Genomic DNA, 17098 nt, shown 5'->3' with positions numbered 1-17098 from the left:
TTGTACTTGAGAGAGAGAGAGGGAGATAAATTAACAAATTAAAGCATTAAAAATATTGGGTTTTATAATGTTTACTTTTAGTTAATAATGATAATCACTACAAAATACACAAAAATAACAGACATACTAAACAACCAAACACCAAGAACGCACACAGTAAGAGACAAAACCACACAAAAACAACAAAAACCCAAAAATAAGAGAAAAATATACTGAATAACAAAAAGAACAGACAAACAACAACAAAATACACAAAAAAATGGCAAAAACACAGAAATAATCACAGAAATGATCTTGATTAGAACATGAACCGCAAGAAAATGCAAAGAGTCAGTCTTGGTTCCACACCAGGCGTGAGATGACAGTAAATTATACAATCTATAGAAATAAATCTGTTCAGGATGCACTAAATATTGTTTCATTCTCTTATTTACAAAATGAGATTCTTTAAAATGTGTTATCACTCATTAATTCCATAATTATGTTCTGTAGTTGGTTTTTCATTGTATTCTGAGCAGAAAAGGGGGGTACTTGGATTTAAAAGTTAGCGATAGGGGTACTTGAGCCTAAACTGTTTGAGAACCACTGCTCTAAACGGCCGTATTTGAACGCGTGCCGTAGATTATCTGATCTCTGAAGTTTGTTTCTCCCAATTGACAATTTGTGCCTCAATCAAACAAGTACTTATGTGCATCGTGTATTTTGACATTTATAAGAGTAGACAGACAAGTTGGAGTGTGCTTGTATTTATAATGACCATGGGCCCATGTCTGCAGCCTCTTACCATTCATAAAACATGTCTGCATGTCCTTGTTAAACTCCTGGGGATGTATGATATCATCTAAAACCTTCAGCTGCAAAGACCTGTACTGTATATAAGTTGATGACACAAAGGAGAAACTTGGCTCTCGTCTATACATATTTTAGAAGAACATTTATCCAGCACTTTTCCCCTCCTTTTTTGACTGATAGCATAATGCAATGTAATGTAATAACACACTCCTAAAGCATGACATTCAAATGTGTGTGCGTGTGTGTGTTAGCATGTGTGTATGTGCAGTGTTAAATGACTGACTGGGCAGTTGTTTGTATCAACTCCACTCGTGCCAAACTCTCTCTCGGGATTTCCAGTGGAAAGTGAATTCTGCCAGTTTGGACATCAAGCCATGACAACTGCTCTCAGCAGGATCTCATCTGACAGTCCTATTGGAAGCCACGCCAACCCACACAAGCACAGAAACAGCAGACTAGTGCACAGGAGTATAAGCCCAGAGCATTGCAGCCTGTCCTCTCCTCATATGTCTTTAATACACTGTAGGTATGGAGGCACACGGAGTCAGAAGGTCGTGAACAGCCTTTCATATGGACCCTTTGTAATCCACAAACCAATCTCACAGCACAGGTTGAGAGACATTTTTATCTGATCTCTGTTAAGCACTTTTTTAAACCACATCATGAATGATTATTAAGTAGTAGGGATGTAACAATATCTAAATCTCATGGTTTGGTGTAATTACGGTACTATTATTATTATTGCAAGATTGTGGGAAAGCTCATGGTTTTACATTAAGCCACACAGTTTGCAGCAATGCTACAATAACAAGAATAATGACCATTGAGAAATTATCTGTTCACCATTTTTACTGTATTTATTGTCATAATTTTAGATTCATAACATTATAAACTGATTACTGCCTACTAACGATGTCCCGATACAACTTTTTCACTTCGGTTACGATACCAATATTGCAGCCTTGGGTGTTGGCCGATATCAGCATGAATCATACGCACTTTTATTACTTATTTTGTAGTGTGGAATGTTAGAAAAGGCTTGATCAAGTGATGTTACTCAAACAGAGAATAATAGTCGGCAACAGTAGGTATGAGAAAAACTGACCAATTTATTATTAACAATTGGTTACATACATTTTAACCTTCAACATAATATCTACAGTATTCTACAATTGAATAGATATAATATATATCAGACATTTTAGATGCAGTCCGATTAATTGGAGGTTTTTCTAGAGAAAGATGGACATGTCAACATTTGAGGTTAGCAGTAATCCCTGAGCATTTAATGTATCCACTAATCTTTTAAAACCCTCATTGTCATTAACAGAAAACAGCCGTAACTACGCAACATCTCTTGTTATTTCTTGAGTTGTTATCATGAAGCTTGGTTGTAAATGCTTCCTTTGGAGTTTTTAGACCAGACTGGATTGTTTGATTGACACAATCCTTAAACATTTCGAGATGCCGGGTTCTTAAGTGGCTTCTCATGTTGCTCGTATTTTGGAAGAGTAGTGCAGGGCACACTTGCAGTGATTGCATATTGTCCACCTTTTCTCCTTTACGGTTTGTTGATGCGGTGAAACCAAAATGCTTCCACTCCTTTGACTTGTAGCCGCTGCATCATGCACAATTTCTTCAAACTCATCCGTTTCTCGCTTTGCCGGCCGCCACCATCCGCCATGTTTCCTTTTCCCTCCGTGCTGGCACTGTCGCACCCCATTGACTCAATTGCCTGTAACCTATGACAACGCCCCCAAAGCATTATGGAACGATCCACTACAGCCAATCCAAAAGATAATTTTAAACACAACGGCTCATTATTTTATACCGGGACATAGCCACCACGATGTCAAGGTACTTGTAATACTGTGGTATTGTGATATTGTCAATGCCATGATGCAAATGATGCAAAAAATAATATATTAGTATATTGTCAATCAATTAATAACTAGTTTTAATGATATATAGCATTTTTAGTGAGACCTTTAACGAAACACCCGAGCACCATCTACTGCCACCTGTCATTGTGATTCACCTTTGTTTTAGTGTTTTTTGTGGCGCTTGAGAAAGAATATGTGAAAATGCACTCAGAATGACTGCAACAGAGATAAACATTAAGATTACATTATAAAGGAAAATGTTGTAGGTTTAAGAGAAATGTGCAACTACATATCCTCTACTCATAGTTGATTTTTTTTTTCCCCATTAGCACTTCTGTGGTGACTTCTCCCCCCCACCCTCAACATCATTACCACTGATGCATTACGAAGAAAACAAATCTGCTCCTAAGAAACTCACATATTTCAAGTGATGTGACCAGAATGTATATTTGTTCAAGACAATAGGCAATGTCTTTCATAGAAATCTAAATAGAGAACACAGTATGTGCTTATTTTGAAGTTTCCTTGGTTATTAAATATTTACAAGTCAGTATTTGATGAATGTGTATTTCCTCTGATTCCCGTCTTTGATGATGTGTCTTGGGTTTCTTGCCTTGCGTCATTGGGTCAGGCGATTTTTCACAGCTCTGGGCTTTTTGCGATCAGGAGGTGCATGATTTGCTGCCTCTCTCTCAATCATCCATTTCGCTTTTGATTTGCGTGGCTGACATCGCCACGGCGACCAGGTGGTTCTAATCAGTTCCATAAAGCTGGAGTTTACTGCCCACCTAAAGCTTTCCATACGTGGAGGTGCCCTTTTTTCCTCTGCTCAGGTTTCAGCTCCTTGGCACTGCTCAACCTCAGACACAAAGCTCCACTGCTTCAGACCTGCTGATGGTTAAGGCTTTACTCAGAAATCCAGAATAGAATTTAGAGCTGTTGAGAGGTGTTGCAATCCATCAGTTAGAAATAACTCGTGGCATTTTTTTCAACAGACTTCCTTGTGGGTGCAGAAAGTCGTCTGCTTTCAGGTTCTCTTGAAATAGCATAGCGATGTAACGATTCACTCAACTCCCGATACGGTTCGATTCACGATACTGGGTTCACGATACGATTCTCTCACAATTTATTTTACAAAATGGGACTGTAGACAAATGATGACTGAAAAATATTCCTTTATTTATTTTAGAAATTACTGTACTATTCTCCTTTTATTTTTCATTGTCAAAAGAATCCCTTGATAAACTATTCAAAACAATGCAATTTAACTAAAAATATATCTTGAATGAAATAAATAAAGGAATAATACAAATGAAGAAGAAGCCTGTTAATTTCAATTCTGGTTCTATAGTAAACAATGCGAAACTGCATAATAGTTCAAAGTGCAACCGAAAATGTATTTTGTGCCTTAACAATTAGACTTTAAAAAAACACCCAGTCATTGCACTGTATTTACGTCAGATATTTGTTTGGACCAGCAGAGGGCGCTGGTAACCCAGTGGTCGGTTGGCATGCAGATATTCTTGCAGTAAAGAAATGCTATGCTAGCAGACAGAACTAATAGAAAAACATGACTTTTACAGATATTCTTTCGGTGCTAAAGGGGTAAGGAATCATTTATGAACATGTTTAAGAGTAGAAGGTGGCCAGAAAGAAAGTAGTAACAGATTCCTCCCAACACCAACACTTCTGGACAAGAGGATAAATATATAGCGCCCTCTGCTGTTTAAAAAAGTACTGCGATTCAATTTTCACAGTATCGATGTGAACCGTGATACCTATGAATCGATTTTTAACTGCCTTACTATTAATCATTCCATCCCTAGTAATCATATTGTTCAAATATTGTTTTAAGGGTTCATATGGTGTGTACCCTTTTTCTAGGGGTGTCCCGAGACGATATCGATATCAAATATCGGTCTGATTTTAGCCTGAAAACAAATATCGGATATTGGATTCAAATTTCCGAATTTACCGATATTTTTTATTTATTTTTATTTAATTTATTTTGTTCCAATTCATTTTTTATTTATTTTATTCAATTGTACAATACTGTAGATATTATGTTGAAGGTTAAAATGTATGTAACCAATTGGTTAATAATAAATGGGTCAGTTTTTCTCATACCTACTGTTGCTGACTATTGTTCTCTGTTTGAGTAACACACCTTGATCAAGTCTTTTCTAATATTCCACACTACAAAAAAGGTATTTTTTTTTTTTATTGAATTAAAAAAATAAATAAAATTAAATGTATGATTCATGCTGATATCGAATTATTATCTGTATCGGCCGATACGCATGGCTGCAATATCGGTATCTTATCGGAAATTAAAAAGTGGTATCGGGACATATACCTTTTTGATCCATCCATCCATCCATTTTCAGACCCACTTATTCCTGTTTGTCAGGGTCGCGGGGGTCTGCCGGTGCCAATCTCCGGCTCTCATTGGGCGCTGGGCGGGGGTACACCCTGGACAGGGCGCCAGTCCATTGCAGGGCAACACAGACAGACAACCACTCACTCTCATTTTTACCCTTTTCAAAGGACACCAAACTTTAGATGTGTTTTCATTACAAATTTACACAAATTAAAAATATTTCTAAATGTCAACAAAGTATAATTGTGCTCTGAACGTGTTTCCATTGAAGGTTATTTTGGGCTGGAGCCTCGCAACTCCCTTGAAATCTCATCTCGCTAGACTTCGACGCAGGAAGACGTACCCTCTAAACCTCCTTATAACACTCCGTATTCCTTTGTTGTTTCACGCCTAACGTGGCAGTAATCATTTTAAAGTATATTGCTCAAAATGTCCCGGTCTCCTCTTCTGTCTACACGCGCTGCGTCATGTTTACTGGAAGAGAAGTGGTCATGTGACCAGGTACATCACGTCCTGTGTCGTGTATTTGCGGACAAAGTGTTTCCATGGCACTTCTGCTACACATTTTAATATGGAAACGTCTGAAAAACCTACTCATGAAAGCGTAAAACCTTTTTTGCGATATTTGAGTCTTTTTTCGAAATTCAGGTGTTTCCGTTACCAGTTTTTATTGCGATATTTAGATTTTGCACATTTCCAAGGGTAACGGAAACGCAGCTATTGTCAAATAAACTTGTTATTATTGGTTACGTTCTCTAAATCAGTGGTTCTCAAAGTTTTTTGGCCCAAGTACCCCTATTTTCTTATTTCTGAAGTACTCCCTTTGTTCAATTACAACATTTTGCCCAGATGAATGAGTGATAACATTTTAAAGTATCTCATTGTAAATAATTGGAATGAAACAGTATTTAGTGCCTCCTGAATGGATTTATTTCTACATTTCAGTCATCTACCACCCGGTGTGGGACCTAGACTTGTATTTTCAGGTCCTGTTCTAATCAAGTTCATTTTTATTATCATTATTATGAATATAATTTTTACTAAAAAATAAACATTCTAAAACTCCACATTTTTAATGCTTTTGTTTTTTAATTTTCCACTTTTTCTCGCTCAAGTACCCCAGTCATGCCATTGCGAACCCCCATTTGAGAAACACAGTTCTAAATCATCATTTTTTATATAAGACATGAATATGTCTTAAAGGTCTATATATAGAAACTTGCTTATAATAGCTTGTATATAACACTATATTTAGCTTTCATATCCATAATATCCATTGGCATAAAATCGTTTGTATACTTTTAAACTTGTGAAAGCTAAGGTTATTTTTCATTCTTCATATATTGTTAGCGCATTAGTTTAGAAATGATAAGTTTTGAAGTGTTACAGAATCTGAACAATTCTGAACCAAAACTGTTTGAATATCTGAGTTATAGAAATGTTAGATTGCTCAGGAATTTAAGACCAGCCATATCTGCTTTGATAGCATTTTAGTCGGCAAATTAGTATACATGTTTATTTTTATTTACCGTTTGCATTTTACGTTTTCTACATCTTCTCATTGAACATTTGTTTGTGCTGAAATGTTGAAAACTAACATCTGTAGAAACAGAAGAAAAATATTGTCCACAATCTGTGCTATCCGCCCTTTAGCTAAATCTGTGTGTCCCTCTAGTCACATTATACAACCTTGGCTTTCCCTAAAATGGTGTGAGCACTGCCCAGCGAGCCAGGAAGACCCAAGCTTCTCCAGAACCAGCACGTTTTCTTGCCAGTCTGAATACGCTAACACAGATAGCGTCTATAAAATACACTTTTCACAGCAGTATGTGCAGACATTAATCCGCAAGCAGATCTTTAGGAAAAAAGCAATGATGTGGTTTTGTACTCAATAAGCCCCTGTTCAGTAATTTAGGCAGGGGTGGACAACTGGGCATTGTCCCGGTGGGCTGTCGACCCGAAGTGGGTTTTGTTTTGTTTGTTTTTTTATGAGCGAGTGGAGGCAAAAATTGTCCAAAAGTTGCAAAAACATGGCAAGAAAAGAGTGAAAAGTAACTAAACTTGGGCCAAAAGCAGTCAAGAGTGGCCAAACAATGGACGAGTAATGAGGAACCAGGTGGTATGTAATGGCAAAGGGTAGCTTAAATGGACAAAATGTGGCAAACAATAGCAAAAAAGGGCAAATGTGTGGAACAAAAATAGGTAAAATGTAGGGAAAAAGCAAACAAGTGGTATTTATAGGGCAAAATGTAGCTTATTTAGATGAAAAGTGTCCCAAAAAATTAAAGGACAAAAATCGGATAAGTGTCAAAAAGAACTTGCAAAAAATAGAAAAAAATGTCAAAAAAACGGAAGTTGCAAAATGGACAAAGGAAATAGGTAAAAATGGGTTTAAAAGTTTCTCCCTTTTAGCGTTTTCTGGGGGAATAATAATTAAACTCAAGACATAAAGAGCCACATGTTGAGTATCACTGACTTAATAGCAGCTTCGAGGTGTCCGCTGACAGAAAATGCCAGGGCTGAATTTTGGTCCCAGTCCAACACGTACCCCCCTTTGAGAAACACTGGTTTAGCTAAATCTGTGTGTCCCTCTAGTCACATTATACAACCTTGGCTTTCCCTAAAAGGGTGTGAACACTGCCCAGCGAGCCAGGAAGACCCAAGCTTCTCCAGAACCAGCACGTTTTCTTGCCAGTCTGAATACGCTAACACAGATAGCGTCTATAAAATACACTTTTCACAGCAGTATGTGCAGACATTAATCCGCAAGCAGATCTTTAGAAAAAAAAAGCAATGATGTGGTTTTCTACTCAATAAGCCCCTGTTCAGTAATTTTGCTTTAATTTTGCTATAAGACTTAAAGGAGTTTAGCCTCATGGCGCCTGCTAAAGTTTCTTAAGTGACTTTTTTTGGTACAATCCACTTTGTCACATGTTAGAGAAGTGAATGAATCTACCATGTTTTAAATGTTAGCAGGCACCTGTCAGTAAAAGACCATTTGGAGTTATGAAAGGGGAGTTCCCCAACCATCACAGCGGCCAATGCTCCCAAGCTAATACAAAGGCACACTGAAATCACGCCTCTTAGTTTAACAGCTCTTGGCCCCAGTCTGGCAGACTTGACCTTTTCATTGGTGCACCTGGGAAGTTTATATTTAACTGGGATGGAAATATTCAAGGTGCGAGGGAAGGGTACATTTTGAAAGTTTAGGTGGACGTAATTTATTGGCTAGCATCGTAAAAAAGCTTTGTCAGCAATATGTCATCACAAATTAATTTGTTTCTGAATCCTGGGAACACAACAACAGAAATCATTGTGTGCGCCACTTCTTTAACAAAGGGCTATGAATCAATCATTGAAGGTATTTTTGTTTTTAGTTTGTGAGTGAGGTCAATACATTTAAATTTGACTTCAAGAAAAGAAAGAAAAAAAAAACTCATTCTCAACAATTCTTGATTCTTGACCAGTTAGGTATTTGACATTGTTTCCTGATTTTTTTTAATTTTAATGGCCAGAAAATGTTTATGGCCAAACATAAAAGTTTACAGTCTGGAGCATGATTTTCATGGAAACCAACATATACACGGTGGCACATCTGGTTTTAGTTTCAAATCCCTTTCCTTATACATTTTCCTAACTTATTCTATTTCACACACACACACACACACACACACACACACACACACACACCCACACACACACCCACACACACACACACACACACACACACACACACACACACACACACACACAGAGTAGTCTTTTTATCCTCTCAAAATATGGCTCTGTTAAACGACATTCACCATGTCCAAATTGGCCAATGAAATGCAACATGTCATCAGTGTAATTAAGCCGATTAGTGTAGCCGAAAAGTGAATTGTCATACTTCTCTTTACATGGCCACCACTTTGGTCAAAATAAGTGCTTTAGAGGCTCTTTCTGAAAAACACGGAGGGAAAAAGGGGAAAAATGAGTCTTCACTGGCAATGGCTGTTCACAAAAGGCAATTACCATCAATCATGTTGAATTCTGTGTCAAGGTGGCCTGGAGTTGATTCCTGTACCATGAGGGAGAGCATTTTGACAATGACATAGGATCCTCTGTTGGCTTCAAGCACTAACTTAGAAGATGAAAGATTCTATTGAACCTAATGGGGGCCACGGTCTGCAGTGTAATGCATGACCATTGACGATCATTATGCCCTTGAAGAGCCAATAAACTCCAGTAGGACACACGTTATTAGACGGCTGCTCATAACCTTATATATGAAATCATACTGCATCACTTTTAACAACTACTCTAACTTGTTTGAAAAATAAGGTCAAAGTAGTTTAGGATTATATACAGGTAAGCAAATTTGGTTTGCACCAAATCTCCCTTCAACAGAACCAGAGATACAGTAAGTCCTACCGTTTAATTCAGTGGTTCTCAAACCTTTTTGCCCCAAATACCCCCTTTCTCTTACTTTTGAATGCAAGAACCCCTCCCCGTATGTCCGACAACTACATTTTGCTCAAAGTACTATAATAAAAAAAACAACTATAGAACATAATGATGGAATGAATGAGTGATAACACACAATTTAAATAATCTAACTTTGTAAATGAATAGATTTATTTCTCGTTTTTATCATTTCCTCTTGATGTGGGACCAAGTCTGACTCTTTCTATTTTCAGTTCATGTTCAAATCAAAATAATTTCTATCATCATTTTGTGTGTTTTTTGTGGTTTTGTGTGTTGGTATTATTTAACTTATTGGCAGTGGCTATCCGTACGGTTGCTGTATCAATATACAGACATTCTATCCGTACGCAGCGCCCCTATTTGGCCAGTTTAGGTCACGTGATAGGCCAGTCCTTGGCCAGTTTAGGTTGTGTGACTAAGAATAAACCTTACCCTAAACGTAACCCTAACCCTTAAAATTGTTGCGATATTGGGTTATAACCTAACCCTAAATCTAACGTACATGTACTTCGGTAACTGTACCAATAGCACCGGAGGTTATTCGTACGGCAACCGTACAACTAGACATGTTCTAAATTGTTCTATCTCAGTGTGTGTTTTTGGTGTCATTTTGTGTGTTGCTGCTAATAGTAAGTATTTTTCTCTCTTTTTGTGTGTTGTTGGTGTCATTTAGTGTATTCTATTGTTGTACCCCTGTAGTGCCATCGCGTACCCCTAGGCAGGGGTGGACGAACGAGCATTGTCCCGGTGGGCTGTCGACCCGAAGTGGGTCAGCCTGGTGTGCTACATGTTTTTTTTTTTGTGGAGGCAAAAATTGTCCAAAAGTTGCAAAAACATGTCAAGAAAGGCGTGAAAAGTAACTAAAATTGGGCCAAAAGCAGTCAAGAGTGGCCAAACAATGGACGAGTAATGAGGAACCAAGTGGTATGTAATGGCAAAGGGTAGCTTAAATGGACAAAATGTGGCAAACAATAACAAAAAAGGGCAAACATGTGGAACAAAAATAGGGAAAATGTAGGGAAAAAGCAAACAAGTGGTATTTATAGGGCAAAATGTAGCTTATTTGGATGAAAAGTGTCCCAAAAAATTAAAGAAAGGATATTTATTGGCAAAAGGTAGCTAAAGTCTGAAAAAAATGTCAAAAACGAAAGTTTCAAAATGGACAAAGGAAATAGGTAAAAATGGGTTCAAAAGTTTCCCCCTTTTAACGTTTTCTGGGGGAATAATAATTAAAATCAAGACATAAAGAGCCACATGTTGATTATCACTGACTTAATAGCAGCTTCTAGGTGTCCGCTGACAGAAAATGCCAGGGCTGAATTTTGGTCCCAGTCCACCCTGCCCCTAGGGGTACACGTACCCCCCTTTGAGAAACACTGGTTTAATACACAAGTGTTTGTGCACTCACCTGTTTCCAAGTATCTTCTTTTGAGTGTCTCTATAGTCTCTGGGAGGAGATTTGACAGATCCCACTTCTGTTTTTCTCGCCCTCAGCTCTGAGCATTCCACTGCTCTGTAGAGGTGTTGGCTAATTAGTTAGCTGACCTTTAAGGTCAAAGGTTGCTGGTGCACAGAGCCTCGGGGGAAACCAGTGATATTTTAAGGAGTTTGGATTGTGGATACTTAAAACAGAGAAACACCCCTAAGGCACGATAGGGCGCCCTAAGTGCATTTACCTGGCTCGTAAAATGACAGGTGATGGGTATCATGATGGAGCTGTTGTGTTTTCCTGACCTTTGATGCTCGCAGACCCAAATCTCTCAGTTAGAGGAAAGAGCCTGTAGCTGACGACCCAAGGAGGAAGAAGAGGCAGTCCTTCAGAGTTTGACCTGGAAAACGTTGCGTTGCTCTCAGCTGGGGTTGAGGATTGCAGCACATTCCCTGTTTGAACAGTAGAAGCCCAGGAGATGGTGGAGATGACGTACGACAACACCTGCAGTTAGTTACGGAACAAAAGTTTATGGATGTTTTCATAATTCCATTTGAGAGCTTAATACATTTTGCAATGTGTGCGTCAGGGTTGGGGTCAATTACATTTTTCAGTTGCAATTATGTTTTCAATTACACATATTCAATTACAATTCAATTACGATTACAGTGCCCAGCATTTTTTCCAATTACAATTCAATTACGATTACAGTGCCCAGCATTTTTTCCAATTACAATTCAATTATAACTACTTTTTCATCCTCAGAATGTCAGTTACAATCACGTTCTCAATTACTAAAGTTCAATTACAATTAATCACAATTACTGAGCCTGAAATAAATAACCTAATAAAAGTTAAGCATCCTTTTGTGTTAGCATTCTGTTAGCATCTCTTATGCTAATGGGTCCTAACATGGGTAAAATGCGATAAAGCTTGATATTTAATAACTGTTAACTACATATGTGGAGAACTGTACATAGAACTGTAACATGGTTGCCCAGTTTTGCATTGAATTGTAATTGACAATTTTTATAGAATTTTGATGGCAATTACAAAGTCAAGCATCTAACCTCACTTAAAATTTAATTATGATTACAATAGCAACAGATTTTTAAAATTACAATTATAATTATGCCATAATTGTAATTGATTATCAATTATGCAATTGACCCCAACCCTAGTATACGGTATGTAGCGTGAACAGTTGAGGTTGATTGTCTTGTCATTGTGTACCAACTAGTCAATACCAAATTGAAAGTTTTTATAATTAAATTACCAATACATATTGACTTGTAAGGCATATTAGAGTATGTTAAAGGTATTGTGGACGATGCTATGTTGGCTTCAACTTCCAGGTGGATCATCTTAACTATTGGTCCTTCTAATTGTCAATCATTCTGTTGATATGTTTACGTAAGGCTGATCCTTGACATAGTGAAAAAAGGCCAAATCTTCTTTTGGAAGGTAAGCTAACATGAGCGATGCCGACTCCAACTTCAATCATCCTCTATACATTCAGTATTTCACAGTTCTATCCAATTGACTCATTCCAACGCAGAAGACCAATTCCATCAAGACCTGAACCCTTGACCTTTTTGGTGTGAAGCAGATATACTATCCTCAATTTTTTTTTTTTAGTCCACTAAATGATTTATGTTGGCTCATTTTAACCTCATTCTTGTTTGGCTTTGGCACATGAGAAAAAACTCATAGTTTGACAGCCCTGCTGTGCCGACTTGACATTTTCAAGTTATGGTTAGCCAATTCCTCTTGGAAGTGAACGTTTGTTTTTCAGTATGGATGGAGAAAACAGTCGTAACACTATAGTAGAAAGTGAGTAAAGACATAAAGGAAAATGAACCAGAGTGTCAGAGAAAAGAGTTAAGATTCTTTTTATGTGACAGTTTTGCTGCCGAACTCTAAGTCATGGGTTCCACTGAGGCCTTTCCCGGATACGAACCAAACAGAGACAATGAAAAAGCTGCTAGTGGTGAAGGCAGGTGTGATGAATTGAGAAGCAGACCTGGCCTCAAAATATGGAAATCTCATTCACAGGTTCATTATAAATCTCAGTCTGTATATCCTCCTAGTCTTTGACAGGTGATACCTGACATTCATAAATCCATAACATTCCTCCCCAGTGATCTCCCACTGTATCTTTACTGCTCACCACCCAGGTGTAATCTGCTGGAGCTGGAGCTCTCCCTCTTTTTTTTTTTTTTTGCTCGAAGGCTTCTCAAAAATAACGCAGATGACCTGCTAGGCTGTTAAACCTAGCAAGTTCTGAAACGTATGTTCAAGTTTGCTGTGTAAAAAACGCATACCGTGATTTACTCAGGCTTGCACTGATACTCAAGGCTTTTGGGCGGAAAGTCAAGTTATTCAGTGTTTTGCCATGACTTAACCTTTGGCTCACATATGAAGGCATTCCTGTTGGGAAGTTAAACTGAAGCGTGTGTGTAAAGGTGTGTTTAAGACTCAGAGCAGCAAACAGCGGCTAATGGCTTGCTAGCTGCTATACTGTCAGATGCTGTCCAGGTGCGGTGACATGACTTATCCATCTGTGTTATTAAAAAATATATCAACACCACGTGAAGGAACATTGGAGTGAAAAGAAAAAAGGGTTGTAAATTATTTGTCTGGTAGTAGATGGATATTAAATATAAGTTTAGCTTTGACCTGGATCAAACTACACAACAGACAGGACACGGTTCGTTAAGTGACAACTGGTGAATGGATCCATTGTTTGCCTGAGGTACAGTAAAGTGGTCCTTCATCATGTATGATTTGCTAGCTGAGAGGGATTTATACAATGTGCAGTGGTGGTTGTAACTCATAGCAGAGGTTCTTAAACTGAACTGGTGACATCCAGGGGTCGTACGGCTATAGCTCAGTCACTCAGATATCATTCAAATCCCCCAGATTTTAGCTTTAGTTACATACTGTATATCTCCAAATTTATTATCAGTTCTGTATATCAATCAACAAAATATTTCATGAATTTGACATTTGTGTTAAATGATTTGGTTCAGGCTACCTGCTGATATTGTATTTCAACTTTGTGACAATTCTTTATAAAAACTTTGCAGATTTTTCATTTGTGCATCTAGTTTTGGGATCGGGCCGAGTCCCGGCTAAATCGTGTGTCGTTCATCGTGTAGTATACATGGGGACACTAGAAGCAATTAACACCTCACAACCAGCTCCCGAACATCTTTGAAATTCTAGGCTTTCCTCAAACTATCACACTGCGCGAACGCCGTAATTGACGGACTATACAGCCCACATCTGTCCAGCAAGGTCCTGGTCCATCACATTTCCCCCTTTTCTTTTTAAAGCTCTTTTTGCTGAGATTCGCAAGTGTCTATCCGCTTCCAGGTTCTTCTTCTTCTGTTTTAACGTCAACGCTTCAGAGTTCTTCTTCTAAATTGTACGTTGAATTTCCAGAAACAAGACCCCAACGTGTCGTATACGGACGTACAGTGTGAGCAGTCAAGTTGTCAGAGTCTCGGTCCGTATAGTGTGAGAACATGAATTGTGAGCTGCGAACATTCAGACTCTGCTATTGAGTCGCACAGTTTGAGCTGGAACTGAGTACAACGACTGAAAAAAATCGCACAGTGTCCATAGTACTGACGCACATACTACAATACAAGACGGGAGAGTGCAGAGCTGCTCAGCTTCGTTTGCGTTAATTTTGGCTTTTAAAAACAGCGGATGGAAAACTAAGGCCTAGCTGTGTGCGAATTGTACATGAAAGAGTTTGCCTTATCACCGCAGCCTTCGCTACCAGCTCAATGTAGCAGCTAGCACGGACAGCTAGCATGGACAGATAGCGCCGCCACTTGGACAGTGCTAACTGCAACATGCTGCAAGTACGTCGTGACTGACAAATGAATAAACTCACTGGATAAATATATTATCATCTGAAGGAGAGAAAAAGCAACAAGTTCAGTGTCAGAAAAGTGTTCTTACTGTTTATGATGTGCTAACTTACATCACTACATATGACGTTTTATTTCATTTGTGTTTTCTATTATTTGCAGATTGACAAAATATCTCGTCTCAAATACAGCTGAATGTAAATGGAAGCGCCTGCATCTGTTCTAGTCACAAACAATAAATTACTTTACAAAGCCACTTTGTAATATATTAACATTTTGATCTGCCACAATAATGTAATTAAAATGAAAATACCTCATTGAGGGCATTTCTCAGCTATTTTTAGGTGCGATTAAAAAAGAGATTGACATCACTAGCTAATTTGTAACTAATTGTGGGATGATAATATTGTGACAACATAATAAAATATCACAAGATATATTGCCGATTTCTATGAGTGGTATCATGAAATTGCACAAGGACTTTGGGGGAGGGGTGGGAGACATACCGTTCAACATCTGTCTCAAGCAAGTGTGTCTTTCCAACTGCAGGAGACATAGCCAATGACCAAATGTCTCAATTGTTGCCAGAAAATGTAGAAATGCTAATATTGTTGAAAAAGAACATGTTCATGTCTTAAATCTGGGCTGTGTAGACTGTTCTGTCTAAAAGTGACACTTTTGGTAATTGAAAAGGTTATACCCAGAGTATATGTAAGTATGCTCAGAGTTAAAGTCAAATGAAAGCATGGTTATTTTTCAAGCTCCATTTTTTGGAGTCTTTTTTCCCCCCTTTAAAAAAAAAATATCATTATGTCTTATCATAAGCCCAGTATAGTATATTCTTTCATCTCATGAACTTTGTATATCCTCCCACCCCTAATCTTAACCTAAAACCTACAGTAAATATTGTAGTAAAATATTTTTGAAAATGAATAAATTGAAGAAAATGCTCATTGTTCTACTTTAAAGCTCATATTTAGGTGTTCAATGTATAGTGTATGTGTTATTGTCACTGCTGGTCTTAACATTTTTGCTAAACACAGATATATTTTACACTTGTTTGCCTCCCACTGACTCTAAAGCTACACTTTGAACAGTGGTATTATTGCACAGTGAGCAGCAGCAGCAGGAGGTTTACTGGCTGTGCAACACATTAGGAGGCCACACAGACAGTAATAAGTCTGCTCCATCTTGACTGAAGTCTTTGCTTTATTACAACAGCCTGAGTGAGTGCCTGAGTCCCCTCCAGGGACACATACCAATCTGCATGATGGATGAAGATTTTGGTCACAACAGAGCCCCTTGTTGGCTTTGGGGGGAAAGTTTTTTTTTTCCAATTTCATTGAAGAAGCAGTTTGTTGAAGGATGAACCGTTTAGGTCTGTGTAGATCAAACCGATGAGATAGGGTCAGATTTTTTGAGTTATTCCTTTTCCTCTCTGTTCATGGAAGACATGAGGGAATGGGCTCTGCTGAGAAGGAGCTGTGAGGATTTTTTGGAAAGTGTGAAAGTAGGTTGAAGGTGCTAAGTTGTTATCTGACCACGGGCAGCAGGGTGCTTGCAGTAAGCTGTGCGTGTGTGTGTGTGTGCGCCAAAGAATATATTTTTTCATCATGTCTGCGTTCTAGAATGTGCGTGACTTTGTTTCCATGTCTGATTGTCGATGGATATTGGACACAGTATTACCAAACACCAAGGTTGGGGTCAATTACATTTTTCAGTTCCAATTACGTCTTCAATTCCTCATGTTCATTTACAATTAAATTATGATTACAGTGACCAGCATTTTTTTTTCCAATTGCAATGAAATTACAATTACATTTTATCCTTAGAAAGTTCAATTACAATTAATCACAATTACTCAGCCTAAAATAAATAACCTAATAAAAGTTAGCCGTTCTCTTGTGATAGCTTTCTGTTAGCATCTCTTATGGTAACGGGTCCTAAATCAGCTGTAAAATACACTAAAAACAAATATCTACCATCTAATTTCTTTCCAATCTATTGATTACCTTGCTAGGCTTCCTAATTAATAAAAATATAAGTTTTAATATTTATTGTGTAGGTATCTGAGCCTTTTTTGTGTCAGTATACCCCTAGATTTAATTTTCTTTTTAATGGTAAAATGTGGGAAAGCTTAATATGAAACATATTTTGATAATTAACTACATACGTGTAGAACTGTACATAGAACTGTAACAGGTTCTCCAGTTTTGCATTAAATTATAATTGACAATTTTTGTCTGAACTTAGTTAGAATTTAGTT

The sequence above is a fragment of the Gouania willdenowi genome, chromosome 6, assembly GCF_900634775.1.
Source record: "Gouania willdenowi chromosome 6, fGouWil2.1, whole genome shotgun sequence".
Lineage (NCBI taxonomy): Eukaryota > Metazoa > Chordata > Actinopteri > Blenniiformes > Gobiesocidae > Gouania > Gouania willdenowi.
Note: the sequence above shows the minus strand (reverse complement) of the source record.